Raw genomic sequence first — 16,030 nt, forward strand, 5'->3', positions numbered from 1 at the left:
AATGAAGTTAAGAAACAAGTGTCTTACATGGCGATGCAAAAATTTGGGGAAGCGAGATGACTTCGCTTATGCTCTGAGAACGCCATAATAGGAAAGATTTTGTGCTGCGCCTAAATTTCCTGATTATAAAGTAAATTTTAAATGAGATAGTAAAATCAGAACATGTCTATCTACTTTATGGGCCAAGCAGTGATATCTCGGATATCCCAGGCATTCTCAGTTTTATCTCTTGTTGGCACGTTAGCTTGGAGAGAAGACAAAGAGGAAAAGAAGACAGCACGGACAGAGGTCGCTCACTGCTGTTTCGATCTGGGCTAGAACGCTCCATCAACGGGTCCCCGCAAGAAAACCTGCCGAAACGCGACAAAGAGCTTTCCTGGGGGCTTTTTCCAGATCTGTGCCTTCAGCTTACGGTGTAGAGTCGACTGCAGTGTCTGCACACCGATGAGCTTCTTCCATGGGCCTGGGGAACCGGCTGTGGCGACAGCCATCAGTCCCGCGTGCACTCTGCCAGAAGTTAACTGCCAACGCCGTCTGCGGTGCTCAGGTGAGGCGGGGCTTTAGCTTCCACCCGTAAAGTTTATCCTGGGGGCCTGACTGGCGTTCCGCTCCTGAATAATTGTACATTCCCGATAACCTCTGGGATCCCGATAAAGCATTTATTGCGCAGTGAAAGATCCACAGCTTCAGAAGCTGAGTTTTGCTTCGACAAAAATTACACTGGCGCTCACGGGCACAGACACCAAAGAGGGTAATGTCAGCTTCCGCATGCTTTTCTTTCGCAGATCCCGTTCGTTACTTCTGGTTCTTTTTTAGTCACGTCTAGGTTTAATCAGCTTTTTATATCGCGAAAGATGGACTAAGTCTGCTCAATAATTTTCACCCGAATGTAGAACGCTCTTCACCTAAACACATGACGCGACCATGGCATGCGGGAGCACCGTTCAAACTCCGCCGTCTTTGTATAGGGCGAGCACTCTATCGGCGCATTGTAAGCTACTCTTCGTTCATCTATGGTTCGTTATGAGAAGGGACGGGAGGTCAAGTAAGACGCCAGCAAATGTTTCGAAGTGCCTCTAGGACGCTGCACGCAGTTATATAGATTATAGCCAGCAAGCTTGCGACGGGTTGAACACAGGATGCACGAGCTGGGGACGCTGCCCGCAAATGCGTGGCTTGAAAATATATGCCCACAAATTTGTGTTGTGTTGTGTTGGATTTTATGGCACATAGGCAGCTAAGGCCATCATGCGCCAAGCTCAAGGTATAGAATGAGTTTTCTGTAGAATTTTCAAAAATGTTAAAAATCATCGCTGGTGTAGATGGTCTAATAAAACTGTACAACCTAGTAATAAGGGAAGAAACGAAATTTAGACATGGCTAATGTTAAAAGCCTTAAGAAGGTCAGGTAGTCTCAGCGCCTATCCTTGGCTGGGCAAGCATCCCGAGGCTCCCAACCAGTTAAATAAAAACCTCAGCCTTCTTCTCATGAATGAGAAAGTAGCTGAGGTGTATCATCTAATAAAGTGAACTAGTGGATCGAAATTTACAGTTTTTCAAGCACGCCTGCTTCTTTTAAAAGCTAAAAAGAGAAGATATGTTAACAATGGCATTATCATCTAAAAGCAGTGCTGGGTGAAAAGGAATGCATTCATTATAAAATTCAGTGAAGTATTTTTTTCTTAGTTTTTCCTGTTTCGCACAAGAGAATAAAATGTGGTTAACGGTAAGTTTATCTCCGCATTCTTCGCAAACAGGTTTGTTGTGTTTTGTTAGCAGGAAGTTATGTGTAAGGTGAGTGTGGCCTATTCGGAGACGGCAGAGAATCCCTTCCTTGAAGCGTTCCTGGTGGTCACACGACCTCCATTCCCCTAAAACCGGCTTTACCAAGTGTAGTTTATTATTGACTTCACTGTTCCAAGCCGACTGCCATTTTTTCCTTAATTTCCGTTGTACTAATTTTGTGCAATCGTTAAAAGGTATGTTTACTTTTGTCGTTTCTATCCTACCAGCTTGAGCAGCGCACAAGTCTGCTTTCTCGTTCCCTTTTATTCCGATATGACTCGGGACCCAGCAGAGTTTTATATTTTGTCCTTTAGCTGCGCGGTTACTATGCTGTGTATAATGTCACCACGAATAGGGGTGACAGCGTTTCTAGCGTGGAGAGCTGTAAGCACACTTAAGGAATCTGTGTAGATTATACTGTTTGTGAGGTGCTCCTTTAATATTTTGTCTATGGCCACCCAGACTGCGTAACATTCTGCAGTGAAGATGGATGCGCAATGTGGAAGTCTTGCTGTTTTCTCCGAATTACCTCGCACCACTCAACTTCCTACGTAAACATCTGTTTTTGAGCCATCTGTATAAAAATCTGTGAACTTACTGTATTTTTGCTCGAGTGCAAGAAATTCTTATAGGATATGTTGTCGTGGAGTTTGTTTTTTATGAAACTGCGTAAAGGTGAAATCACAGATTTTAGGAAAATTGTACCATGGAGGCAGTGGATCTTGTCTTCTAGCAATGTCGGATAATGTATCTAGTAGGCCGAGGTTTTGGCACATCTCTTCAAAACGTAGGAGGAGTGGTCTGGTAGCTAGTGGTTTGCTATTAAACAGTGATCTCGATGGGCAATTTGTAACAATAGGGTAACAGATATGTTTTGGTAGGGAACGGATTTTTAGAACGTATGAGCTTGTAAGTATGCTTCTTCTATCTGTAAGAGATGGTTCATTTGTTTCAACGTAAAGACTATTTATGGGTGTCGTCCTGTAAGCGCCAGTTGCAAGACGTAAACCTAAATTGTGCACCGGGTCTAGTCGTTTCAGCTGCGATGGCCTTGCTGAGCCATATACTATACTAGCATAGTCTAATGAGGATCGTACCACAGAGCGATAAATTTTTAGAAGGCCTGCCCTCTCAGAACCCCAGTGTTTATGTGAAAGGACTTTGAGTATGTTCAGTGATCGGGAAGATTTCTTTTTTAACGTGTTATTATGAGGCAGGAAAGTGAATTTTCTGTCAAATGTTATGCCTAGAAATTTATGTTCATCTTCTACAGGTAAATCTATTTTGTTAAGGTGTAGGGTGGGGTCTGCCTGTAAGCCTCGTATAAATAAATATAGGTTATAGCCAGAAAACATGTGACTGGTTGAACAAAGGAAGCACGAGCTGGGTACGCTGCCCGCATACGCGTTGCATGAAATTATATGCCCACAAATTTCATGAGCAAAACGTCACAGCGGAACATGCCATGCAGCGTAATGAGGCGGTATCGGAGACAGCAGTGCCGCCCGTCCACGCTTTTTATGCGTCACGCATGATTAATAGCACAGCTCAAGGAACCAGCTTCCTCATTCTGCCGCCTCCACTGAGTTAGCGTCCGCCTAGGGGTCATAAGCTGTAAGAAAAGGGGCGGCGGCAATCTTACAGTTGTGGGACACTGGACCACAGGGTGGGAGTTAAAAGGGGTAAAAATTTAACAAAATTTGCAAAACTGACGCTTCGTTTCGTTTTATTACCTTAAAGACACCTTTCGGGGCATTTCATAGAGTGTGGGTTACACATCTTTTGTGGGAATACAATTTTAGATATGAGGAGGAACACCCGTGGCAAATGTCGATGGGCAGGTGATGGTAGCAATGACGTGGGAAAGGCCGTTCCAGATGATAGCTGTTGAGGGAAAAAAATGAACCAGCAAAGGTAGTGGTTCTAGTGAGAGCTCGAGCAACCTGAAATGGATGCATAGTGCGTTGGGATATGCGTGAAGGTGGTGCTAGGCATGGGGGATGGTTAAGCGAACTGTGAAATATCTATTGAACACGCAAAGGCTAGCTATATGACGACGAGTGGTTAGGTTCTAAAGTTCGGACTGAAGTTTTAATGCGGTTACGCTGGTATTGAAAGAGTAATCAGACTGAATGAACCTTACAGCGCGATTTTGCAAAGCTTCGAGGGCGTTAGCTAGATAAATTTGACGCGGATGGCAGAGAGGAGATGCATATTCCAGCCTAGACCGGATGAGCGAATTATAGGCGAGTAGTTTCACGTGCGGTGGTGCGTGCGGTAGTTGGCGTTTCAGGAATCAGCGAGATCGGTTTCCTGACGTTATGACTTTAGTGATATGAGTGGTCCAGGAAAAATCACTGCTAAAGTTAGGCCAACGTATGTATAATATTTTATAAGCTCGACAGCAGAATTCACGACAGCGTAGTTAAAAACGACGAGCTGTTGGCGGTGGTAGAAGGGGACAAGTTTGCATTTTTTAGCATTTAGCCTCATGAGCCATTGATAGCACCAGCGATGAACGTGATTAGGATCATTTTGAAGAGCTTCTTGATGGGATGCGTTGGTTATTGAGCAATATGTGACGCAATCATCGGCAAACATGCGAACGTTACACGTTAGATGCATTGGAAAATCGTTAATATAGATTAGAAGCAGCAGTGGAACAAGAAAAGAGCCTTGTGGGACGCCTGATGTTACAGTGAGGAATAGAATTTGCTTTGTTAACAACAACAAACTGGGAACGAACTCCATCTGAATTTTGCGATTTGCACAACCAGCGTGAAGATGGTTTCCCAATGGATTATGTAATAGCTGTTTACAAGCCAATTAGAACAAGATTTTAGGGACTACAACAACACCTGTGTAACATGCTACGCGTAACGCGTTAGGTTGACACCACTGCCACGTATCTCGAAGTGCAACTGAGATGTTCTCTAACTCGGGAAGCCTATTACGCGCCCTACTCTTTACTTTCCTCAAACGTCAAAATGGGCTTCCGACTCCAGATCTATCCGCTAGTGTCAATCAGCTTTCGTTGATTCATGCACAAAGCTGCTAAAATTACGTGTAAAAATTTTTTACCCCTTCTCTTTTTTCACGCCTATGTTAGGTGTGGTGATGGGCTTAGTATATAAGAAAAACCTGGTGGCGGCCATACGATCCTATTTGAAAAATATGCGTTAGCAGTAATGATTGTACGTTTCGCGTTTACATTGGTAGATTTCGCATTGTGTAATTGATTTTTGCTTCGCCGTTGCTTGCTTCTTCCTCTGCTTAGTGGGCTTCTGGTGCGTGGACAAATTCTGTATGGTCAAGGGGGGAGGAATGGCGGTGGGAGACGCCTCTCAATTGTGGCGGCTTCGCCAGTGGAGCCTTCACATGGGGCCGTTTTTGTTGGAACGATAATCAGAATGCTCACGCAATAAACCAGTCAAAATACAGGCAGTACGCACTTGACAGCAGCCACCGCGGTGGCTCAGTGGCTATGGTGCTCGGCTGCTGGCCCAAAAGACGCGGGTTCGATCCCGGCCGCGGCGGCTAGAATTTCTTTGGAGGAGAAATTCTAGAGGCCCGTGTGCTGTGCGATGTCAGTGCACGTTAAAGAACCCCAGGTGGTCGAAATTTCCGGAGCCCTTCACTACGGCGTCTCTCATAGCCTTAGTCGCTTTGGGACGTTAAACCCCACAAAACCAAACCAAACCACTTGACAGCACATCTTTCTTCCCTTGATCTACGATTGCTAATCAAGCCCATTGCAGCGTAACTTGCGCCATTCCGAACGTTCTGTTAGAAATTTTCTTTGCAAATGCTTTATATTCATTTTCCTCCAAAAATGAATTAAAATACGGCCTCCAGACAACCGATTAAACGGTCGCACGGACATCTACCTCGCAGATGATTGCGCGCAAATTGGTTGATTCTATCCTTCGGATTCATATTATATGAAAAACTTCCGAGCTGACTCTGCCAACGAGACGTACGCTATTGGTTGCTATCGTGAGGCTATTGTTAGAGATCAATGTGTGTGATCGTATTTGGGCAGAGATCAGTGTGTGTGTTCGTTTGTGCAGGATACAGAGTGGCCTCACCCAAGTGCGATGATTTCCGTCACCCAAGCCTGCGTGGAGGTTTTCAACCGCAACGTCGCTCACATCGCCCGCGTGGGTCCTTCGCTCGTGTTGTTCACCTGCCACATCCACGTCGGCGTGGTCACAATGAGTACATCTACGATCTGTATCGATCTGGCCTGTATCTACGATCAAGTTTCTGTCAAAACGTGGCCGGCACGCAAAGTGTGCAGTGACTGGTACTCGTTGGCATGACATTCAGCAGCAATGCACGCAGCATTGTGCCTCACGAAAATGTGAAAGTTCGCGCGGCCATATGCTGTCGCTGTGAGAGAGCGGCCGAAAATGGCACCATTAGCTGTGGCATATTTGCTTGCACAATTATATCGTCGTCTGTAACGTTCTTGAAGGTAAAATGTAGTGACTGGCAGCCTTAAATTCCTGATCGCCGTTCCGCATTACCGCTGATCAGGCTGACGGCTGTAACAGAACTGCTAACACCCGGATTCCCATCTGTGGAATTAAACGGTGGTGCGAACAATAGATGTCTGTTCAAGTCAGGATACTGGACACACTTATCGTAGAGCTCACCATCTCTAAATGTTTTCAGCACGATTACAAGAGCATACTCATGCGTCGGAGTGATGGAAAGGTATGTGGCTCAAAAACAGACATTCAAAAATGAGAACAGAGGGGTGATCTCTCTTGCTTATCATGCTTAGGAATGAAGCTGTAAAGAGTAATGCCGCTGATATACAGTATTCATGATTTCGGCGTTCGACGGAGGACTTCAGACTGCCTGGCGTGCGGAGGAGGTCAAATGAAGGCTAAATTTTCCTATGAATTATTGTAACTGACTCCTGCTTAGAACATGAGGTAATATCAAACGGTTGCCGCCATCGACTTTGCGGGGCGAGCAAGGACCCGAAATTTATAAACGGAAGTTTTATGGGCGTAGTTTAGTCATTTTCTCAAGAATCTGTGATAACTGCCCGCCGCTCAATCGGAAACAGTACCGGTCAAATGTTTAGGGGAATCCCCCAAGGTGGAGTAGATTTCTAATAAGGGAGTAATTACTCATTGGCATCCACCTCGCTCAATTGCATCAATTCGCTCTCGCCCTACCATAAGCTTGCCGTCCTGGTTAGCTCAATTGGTAGAGCGACTGCTCCGGTGTAGCGGTGGTCCTGGGTTCGAACCCCGGACCAGGACGAATTTTTCTTTAACTACGAAGTTTCTGAGAAAGCTGTATAGCTTTCCTTTGTAGCCGTATGGCTGCGCTCAGGTGGATGCCAATGAGTAATTACTCCCTTATTCGAAAACAGTACCGTTAAAAAAACGAATATTATGGAAGCGAAGTAACTTGGTTCTGTTATTCGGACCTCTATAGATGCAGTACATCAGTAGAATTACTATCTCGATTTACCCCTCCCTTACTCTCAACAAACAAGGATTTTCAAGATGACGTCATCAGATCGCAGCAGTACCTGGGCACTAACGTTAACAAGAGCAGGCAGGGGAACGTGAATGCGTGCACAGCGCCTCAACCGGAAAGAAGCTGCACATACCCCACAATTCCGCACAAAAACATTTTTGAGCAGGGTAAAGTTTATCAACGTAATTTTGTAATATCTTGTAAGATTTAACTATAGCAATTAAGGTATCTAGAATGTTACCGTCAGCAGGCTAACATTTTTTTTTCTTGCTATCAACGTTTTTGGTATCGGTGGTTTTCTATGGCAGTCTTTAACTGCTCGATGCGGGCGATGGAAAACTTTAAAAGAAATATCTTGTTACACATCGGAAGAATAGACCATTACATTCAATATTTTCGTTACAACGCGTTACAATGTTGCAATGTTCAAAATTTCTTCGAAAGATAGTTGGACATGATGGCGTCGCTGGATTAATGGAAGCTCTGGTTATCTGTCTGTAGCTACCTCCACAGTGGTATACGGCGCCTTTACGAGCTGTTCCTTCCGACCACGGTGGTGCAGGTTTCAAGACCGAATTGACACCAGCTGCGGTCACCGACTGCGGTGAGGGCTTCTTCGACGACTTCCTGCGAGAGCTTTTCCACTACATTGACGAGCAGTCTGCGGCGACGGCCGCCCGTAAGGGTATCGATGACTCTGCCACCACCCGATAGAGTCAACCTCGAGTAAGTCATGGAGAACCGTCGACTGAGAGCTTGCCGGTAGAAAGTCGTTCTTAAAAGGTCGCAGGCTTCGTTATCGCTTTTTTTTTCTGGAGTGGAGGAATTTTCGTGTAGCTCAGGGGCCCTAAACATGGGGACAAGCCCTACAGTTCAATATTCTTGCGAAGCTGACCAGTTCTTTGGCATAAGGATTGGCAGAGAGTTAAGCATGTTGGGATAGCTTCACATCCAGAATAGTATATGTGCTTTGCAAACTGCGATGACTTAGCAAATTGATGCGAGGTCGAAAAATATACGTTCGTATAGGGCTGGCACACAATTCTACCACCGTTTTGCGCTGTTTCGATTCCTTTTCCGTACCACCATCGACACACCGACTCTGTCCCTGGCGGAAACTGTTAAGTCGACACTAACAGTGCAATAGAACTGACGTCATTATAATGCTGTAGTTACGCTGCCCCTGCTGGTGATACGCTCGAGTCATCGCTCAAGGGTGCCTCATTATTTCGCTTGTCTACCATAAGAGCCGCCATCAACTACGCTATAATGACATGGAAAGGCTGTTCATAAATTACGAGTGCTATTTCGTGTGAGGGGTAATTTCAATTCCAGACTATCTGATAGCGGCAATATGCGGCTGTCTGCGACACGCCGAGCAATCAAGCAAGCATGGCTGTGCGCCATTCTCCGGCTATTGTGATAGGTGGCTTCCACTGCTGTTCAAGGTGTACTATATTTAATTATGAGCGGCCAGGTGGTTCACTTCGTGCAGCTGCCACAACGTTTCGTGGTGCAGCCTACTTTCGGTTAGCTTCTGTTGAAAGGCTTACCAATTTGGACATTTGGTTATCTACATACATTTTCTTTATTATCGGTTCGTTCGTGGACATTGTCGGCATTTTGTATCAAGAAAAAACTTATGTAGGGAAGTAAGGAACCATTAATCATTAGAAAAAGTGTCAGTTTTGCAGCTTTGAAAGAATATCGAAAACGTTTCCTGTAAGCAAAGAAATGATTGCAAAATATGCTTTAGGACAAAATGCGCAAGCAGTTCTCATATTTTCTTTACCAAAAGCAGTTTTTGATCGCATGGTTTTGCAGCAGCACAAAATATAGCATAAGAAAGGACAGGGATAAAAAGCGCAGTTCTCTGAACAAACAGCAGCTTAGGATAAGTTATTAAAATGCTTGACTAACAAAACGTAGAAAATAATCAAAGGTGACCGAGATCACGAGGAGAAATTTTTGGCGAAGTAATAATGGGATGGAGTTCACATATTTATGATGAGCACAATTACCCATGCCTCTGATCTAGAGGTTTTGCTTTGGTTTGGTTTATTGGGGTTTAACACCCTAAAGCTACTCAGGATATGAGGGAGGCTGTAGTGAAGGCCTCCAGAAACTTCCACTACCTCGGGTTCTATAACGTGGACTACGGATTTCAACAGTACGGATTTCAAAAAAACAAAACAACTGAGGCCGCCTTACTGGAAATCAAAGAAAAGCTCATTGAAAACATAGAAAATAAACTGCTAACAGTTGGCATATTCCTTGATATGAGGAAAGCGTTTGACTCGGTTAACCATAAGATATTGCTTGAAAAAATGCAGTGTTATGGAATACGCGGTGTTCCTTTAACCTTATTTGCTAGCTACCTTGACAACCGATCTCAAACAACTATCATTAACGGTATTTCATCTGGGATCGGTCAGATTGTGTCTGGTGTGCCACAGGGCTCCGTTCTAGGACCAACGTTGTTCTTATTATATATTAATGATATCGTCAACCTTCGTCCAGCAGACAACATTATAATCTATGCAGACGATACTAACGTATTTTTTTCAGGGCAAGATAGTAATATTTTGCAAGCAGCCTCCAATAGTTGGTTATCCCAATTGTCTATTTGGTTAAAATCAAATAGGTTAGAACTTAATGTCAGGAAAACAAAGTACATACTGTTTAGAGCCAAAAATAAGGAAGTTCCGAACAACTTCCAAATTCACTTCGAACAAGCTCCTATAACTCGTGTCAGCTCTACAATGTTCCTTGGAGTCATTTTTGAAGAACATTTACTCTGGACAGATCATGTAAACTACGTTTGCACTAAAATGGCTCGCTCTGTTGGTATCCTAAATAAATTTCGCACAATACTGCCTCGAAAATTCAAACTACAAATTTATTTCTCTCTAGTCTTTTCGCATGTACAATATTGTTTGTTGATCTGGGGAACGACTACCTCAACCAATCTTGTAAAAGTACTTACTTTACAAAAAAGAGCTGTACGAGCGATTGATAATTTACATTACAGTGAGAGCACAGGTCCTTCCTTCCTCAACCATAGACTGCTAACCATCACGGCGGCTTACCACAAGAAGCTTGCTGTTTATATCAGAAACCTTATGAAAGGAAACTGGCAGACTTTCGAGAGCACATATTTAATTGCCCAAACAGCATACAGTCTTAGGCACCCTCAATACCATGCATCAAAATCCCGTACAAACTATGGGTTCCAAAAACTAACTCACATAATTCCTCATACATTAAACACCTATCCATATTTAACAGAATTGTCGCTACAAAATATGTCCGAGGTCAGGTTTAGGAAAACTGTTCATGAATATTTTTGTTATAGCTAGTTGTGGTGTGTTTCTACCTAATCAGTTTTTGTCTTTGTTATGTTTTGATCTTAGTTTGTTGTGCTTAGCTCTATGCATGCTTGATCTCTGTTTCGTTGTCAATATATCCGTTGCTTTTCTAGTTTCTGTTACTTATGGAAACTTTGTACCATTGCCAAGTGCCACTTTGTTTTGTTTTGTTTTTTACATTGGGAGGGCAGGCCTCTGTCAGGCGCTACTAGGCGCCTTTAGCTTGCTCTCCCTTGTTTGCAGTCTCTGTACTGGCCAAACAAAACCAATAAATGAAATGAAATGAAAAATCGCACAGCAGTGTACTGTATGACCGAGAGATACTGACGCTACTTGTTCAACGGGCCGAAACTCGGAGGCAAACAAAGGCGACAGACTCAGTGTAAAGAAAAATGGAATGGCTTCTGGAAAGAGTAGTTTCAAAACCAAAAGTGAAAGAATTGCGCAAATTGGAGAACGAACGCCGACTATGAGATTTTAGCTGAAGTTAATAAGACGAGATGGGCATTGGCAGGACATGCACTGCGCAGTGACATTCACTGTCTGCTCTCGGTGCTCGACCTCTGTGTCTACGGACCGCCGGCACCCAGTACCTCTAACCACCCCAGCACCTATATATATATATATATATATATATATATATATATATATATATATATATATATATATATATATATAACGAGCCCCTCATTCCCCTTCCCTTATATATATATATATATATCCCTGGCGGTGTGAATTGACACACAACACAAATATTACGCTCACGCCTCAGTAACAGAAGAAAATACTATGAATTTTTAATACAATAGTTCCTTAGAGATCCCTGCTGTTATCGACATCGCTGTTCACGGACTTCCATTGAGCTGTGCGGTCTAAGGAAGAAGTAGCAGCATGGGAGGCATGGAGTGAAGAAGCTGAGGTGTAGCAAATTTGTGCATTTTTGTCTCACTAACCATTCGTTCTTCTGCGCTCAGATTTTTATATGTTGTGTGAAACGCCTATGCAAGCTTACATCCCCGTCGTAAATATTACTGAATGCGTAGACGCTGCGTTTGAACACATTTTTGACATGTGCGATTTTGACACCATCAGGGCTCAACGGTTGCCAGCGGTGGCCATTGAGTGATGATAGGTCATTTTTGTAGAACGGAATATTCTAGTATTTCAGCAGGTGCACCTATACTAACGGTCTTTTTGGACTGCTGACATGAATGTTCATTACAGAAAATGGACAAAGTCTTAAAATTTGCTTTCTGATGAATTGGAAAATGGAAATTTTCGCTATCATGCATGGTGAATATAGCCTGGAAATGACCATACGGATGTCGGCGAACAGCAACCGGACCAAAGGAATAGCGAGAACAACTGCACGCCTGACCTTGCGCTTTTATTCCTTTTTTTTACCTCTCTCCTCCGCCTGTGAGCTGTGAGCATCGACACTGAGCTGCAAGAAGCGACCGTTGTATTTAAACTGAAACTCGCGCTCCGCCGCTCGTGCAGCACGTGTGGCGCGCCCTCGACGCTCGGATCAATGCAGCGTGTTTGGCTGTGTTTTCTTAAGAAAGCGTATTTGGTGTGCTGATAATCAGCTTCTGCTTTCTTCCCGGTCGAGAGATATCCTGAACTCATATGCCTATGGATGAGAGGGAATTTCCTGTCACCTGAAGGGTCAAGACACAGGCATTCGGTCAAGACACAGACACGACGAGATTATGTTCCACTTTATGAATTCTTCTATAGCAAACAGCTGGTTTCAAAACAAGCGCAAGCGAGATGCCGTGTGCCGCGCGCAAGCTTAGAACTTAGATTTGCCGACCTTCGCGCTGGGCGCTACGGAAGTGCTTCGTCAAGCTCGATAGAGGAAGGCGTTACAGATTCGAGGAAAGCGTTTATCTTGACCGCAGTCGCCTTCCAGGAAGACTACGCAAGTTTTGAACATGTGAGCTCTTGACGTGACTTACACAAGCTGGAACACAAACCTGGAAGGAACAAGAACGCCTAGGTATGATACAAAACGCAAGGTAAACAGGAGCGAGCGAAGTTTTTTGTGAAAAATGCGAGATTATCTATCCCTTATAAAGTAAAAAAAGCTTCTTTATAGGTCTCCACACTCCAAAATAATAATTTTTTTCGTTAATTTGTTTCTTGTCGGTTACGGTTACCAAAACGGTCCCACTAGCATTTTACACCCATTGAGCCCTGATGTCAGATTTTGACGCCATACCTGTAAATCGATTAATACTCGCACCGCAAGCTTTAAATTTGTACTGCGTGGTTATGGGGCCTGAGGCATCGTAAAAACGTGAAGCAAAAAAAAACTACGCCCGAAATAAAAAATCCAGGGCCGAAAGTGACATATATGTATATATATATATATATATATATATATATATATATATATATATATATATATATATATATATATATATATATATATATAGAACGCAATCGGCAGAAATATATATTCACAAAAGGCGGGTGCAGATATATAAAGCGAGAGACAGCACCAAGGAGGCTACAATAAGGGCAAGCGCCCGAACACTCTTCGTCCCGCGCACGCACGCACCCCCCCCCCCCACACACACACACATATAGTTTTCTGTAGTCAGCTCAGAAACGCAGAGTATTGTCCTTTTTTTACAAGCACCACTGGAAATGCCCAGGGCTTGGCGGACGGCCGTACTCCACTGCTGCTTAAGCGGGGCCGTGCTGTTGCAAGAGGTCTCGTCCAACTGCATGACGGCCGTAGTTATGTCCTCCTGACTAACTATGCTAACGAATATCTGCACCTGGCCAACGGCACGGCTATTGCCTTCCTCCACGACGTTGTTGAGTTTTCAGGTTTGTGCACCGTGGGAGGACCCACTCCGGAAAATGCTCGCACACACCACGTTCTTCAGTCTGTCAAAATAAATCCTGCCCTGCCGTCGGTTCACAAGGATCTTTTGTCGGACTTCTCGGCAGACTTTGCGGCTGTTTCGCTACGTGCTCGAAGGTCGGCCGAACTCCACTCGTCTAGCACCGTATCATCACTGATGAGACTACGCGGCTCGCCAACCAGCACCCATATCGTGTTTCCCCGGTGGAGCGAGAAGCCATTCACAATCAGGTTGCCGAGATGCTTGCAGGCGATGTCATTCAGACATCCACCAGTGCCTGGGCATCGGCTGTAGTTCTTGTCAAAAAAAGGACAATACTCGGCGTTTCTGCGTTTCTTTGTTCACTAAAGGAAACTTAATAACACGACCAAAAGGAGGCGTTTACCCCCTGCCCAGAATTGACGACGTGCTCTAACAATTGCGGAACGCCCGATACTTCTCGTCATTAGACCGTAAAAGCGGGTACTGGCAAATCGAAGTGGATGAAAGAGACCGCGAGAAGACAGCTTTCGTGAAGCCTGACACCATCTATAAGTTTAAGGTGCTCCCATTTGGCCTATGCTCCGCACCGGTCATGTTCCAACGCATGATGGACACCGTTCTCTTCGGCTTGAAGTGGCAGTCCTGCCTGGTGTACCTGTAAGATGTCGTTATATTTTCGACCACCTTTGACGAACGCTTGAAGCGCTTGCGCATTGTGCCACAAGCTCTCAAATACGTGCAACTGACATCAAAGCTGAGGAATGCAATTTTGGTTTTGAGGAACTTCGCTTTCTTGCTCACGTTGTCAGCGCACAAGCTGCTTGCACGGACCCTGACAAGACCGCTGCCGTCCCAGGTTTTCCACGCCCAGTTGGCAAGAAGGCCGTTCACCGGTTTGTGGGCCTGTCCTCCTATTATAGCAGTTTTATTCAAGATTTCTCGATAATCACTGAACAGTTAAACGCACTGACCCGCGATGACACGCCCTTCATGTGGGGTCCGACGAAGAGGCTGCATTTGCCGAGCTTCGCAGCTGTCTACAAAGTACTCAGATACTTGGCCATTTCGACGAGCACGCTGACACGGACATCCACACTGATGGCAGCAATGCTGGCCTTGCTGCGGTACTGATCCAGAGGCAAGACGGTGCAGGACGGGTCATCAATTATGCCAGTCGAACAATTACGTGCTCCAAGACCAATTGTTCTACAATGGAGAAAGAATGTCTTGGAGTGATTGGGCCCATCAGCAAGTTCCGACCCTACCTCTCCGGGCGACCTTTCTGTGTGGTAAGCGACCACTACTCCTGATGCTGGCTGACGAGCCTCAAATACACCTCAGGACGCTCGGCTCGATGGAACTTCTGCTAGCAAGAATACAACATAACAGTAGCTTACAAGTCCGGCCGTAAGCATTAGGATGCGGACTGTTTGTCGCGCGTGCCTATCCCAATCGATACCGAAGAAACCACCAATGATTTTTATTCCCTACGGGCTGTTAATACCAATCAAGTGGCACAACTTCAGAGGCCGGGCTCGGAGTTTGCGCCGCTCATCGATTACCTCGAAGCCATCGAAGCTCACATTCCGGGGCTTTTTTTTCGAGGGCTCCACACCTTCACTTTACGATCTGATATTCTCTACAAGCGCAACTTTGCCAGCAACAAACCTGCGTTCCTACTTGTAGTACCATCACAGTTACGGCCCGAGATCTTGAGTGCCTGTCATGGTGTACTATCCGCCGACCATCTTGGAGTGAGCAGTACACTCGCGCGGATTAGACAAAAGTATTATTGGCCCAGGTTACTCCAGTCGGTGACGGCCTACGTAAAAACATGCCGTGAGTGCCAACGCTAGAAGACTTCTCCAAGACATCTCTTCACCCCGTCCATCCACCGCAGACCCCATTTCACCATGAACCTCCTTGGTTCATTTCCGAAGCCTTCGTCTGGAAAGCGTTGGATAGTCCTTGCGACCGACTACCTGACACGGTACGCTGAGAAAACGTCCCTTGTCAAAAGCAGTGCTGCTGAAATGGCGCAATTCATCGTCCACAACATTTTCTTGCGTCATGGAGCACCCGCCGTTGTTGTTACTGACCAAAGAACTGCTCTCAGGACCGGCTTAACACAGACGTACACCAGCCATTGACGTGCTATGGATTATCAACCGCAGACAAACGGGGTTGGTAGACCAACTGAACCGCACACTAGCCGACATAATTTCATTGTACGTTGACATGGAGCATCGATGTTGGGACCCCATTCTGCCGTACATAGCGTTTTCACACAACACCGCCCTGCAGGAAACAGACCGACTGATCCCCTTTCAGCTTGTCTTCGGTGGGTAGGTGAACACTCCGTTAGATGCTACGTTGCCCGTCGGCTACTACTGCGACTCCGACGCTGACCTCGACGTAGACACCTTCGCTCAGCGTGCTAAGGAAGGGCGGCAACCGGCACGCCTGCGAATTTACCGTCAACAGGAGACTGACGCCGCTAGGTACAACCTCAGA

The 16,030-nt window shown here is 45.2% G+C and overlaps 1 pseudogene; it reads left to right on the forward strand.

The window, feature by feature from the left end:
- Window positions 1-444: 444 nt before the first annotated feature.
- Window positions 445-16,030, forward strand: part of LOC149326344 (uncharacterized) — a 31,887-nt pseudogene continuing 16,301 nt past the window's right edge.

The sequence above is a fragment of the Amblyomma mixtum genome, chromosome 10 (genome assembly GCF_055824585.1).
Source record: "Amblyomma mixtum isolate Tamu chromosome 10, ASM5582458v1, whole genome shotgun sequence".
In the NCBI taxonomy this organism is placed as follows: Eukaryota; Metazoa; Arthropoda; class Arachnida; order Ixodida; family Ixodidae; genus Amblyomma; species Amblyomma mixtum.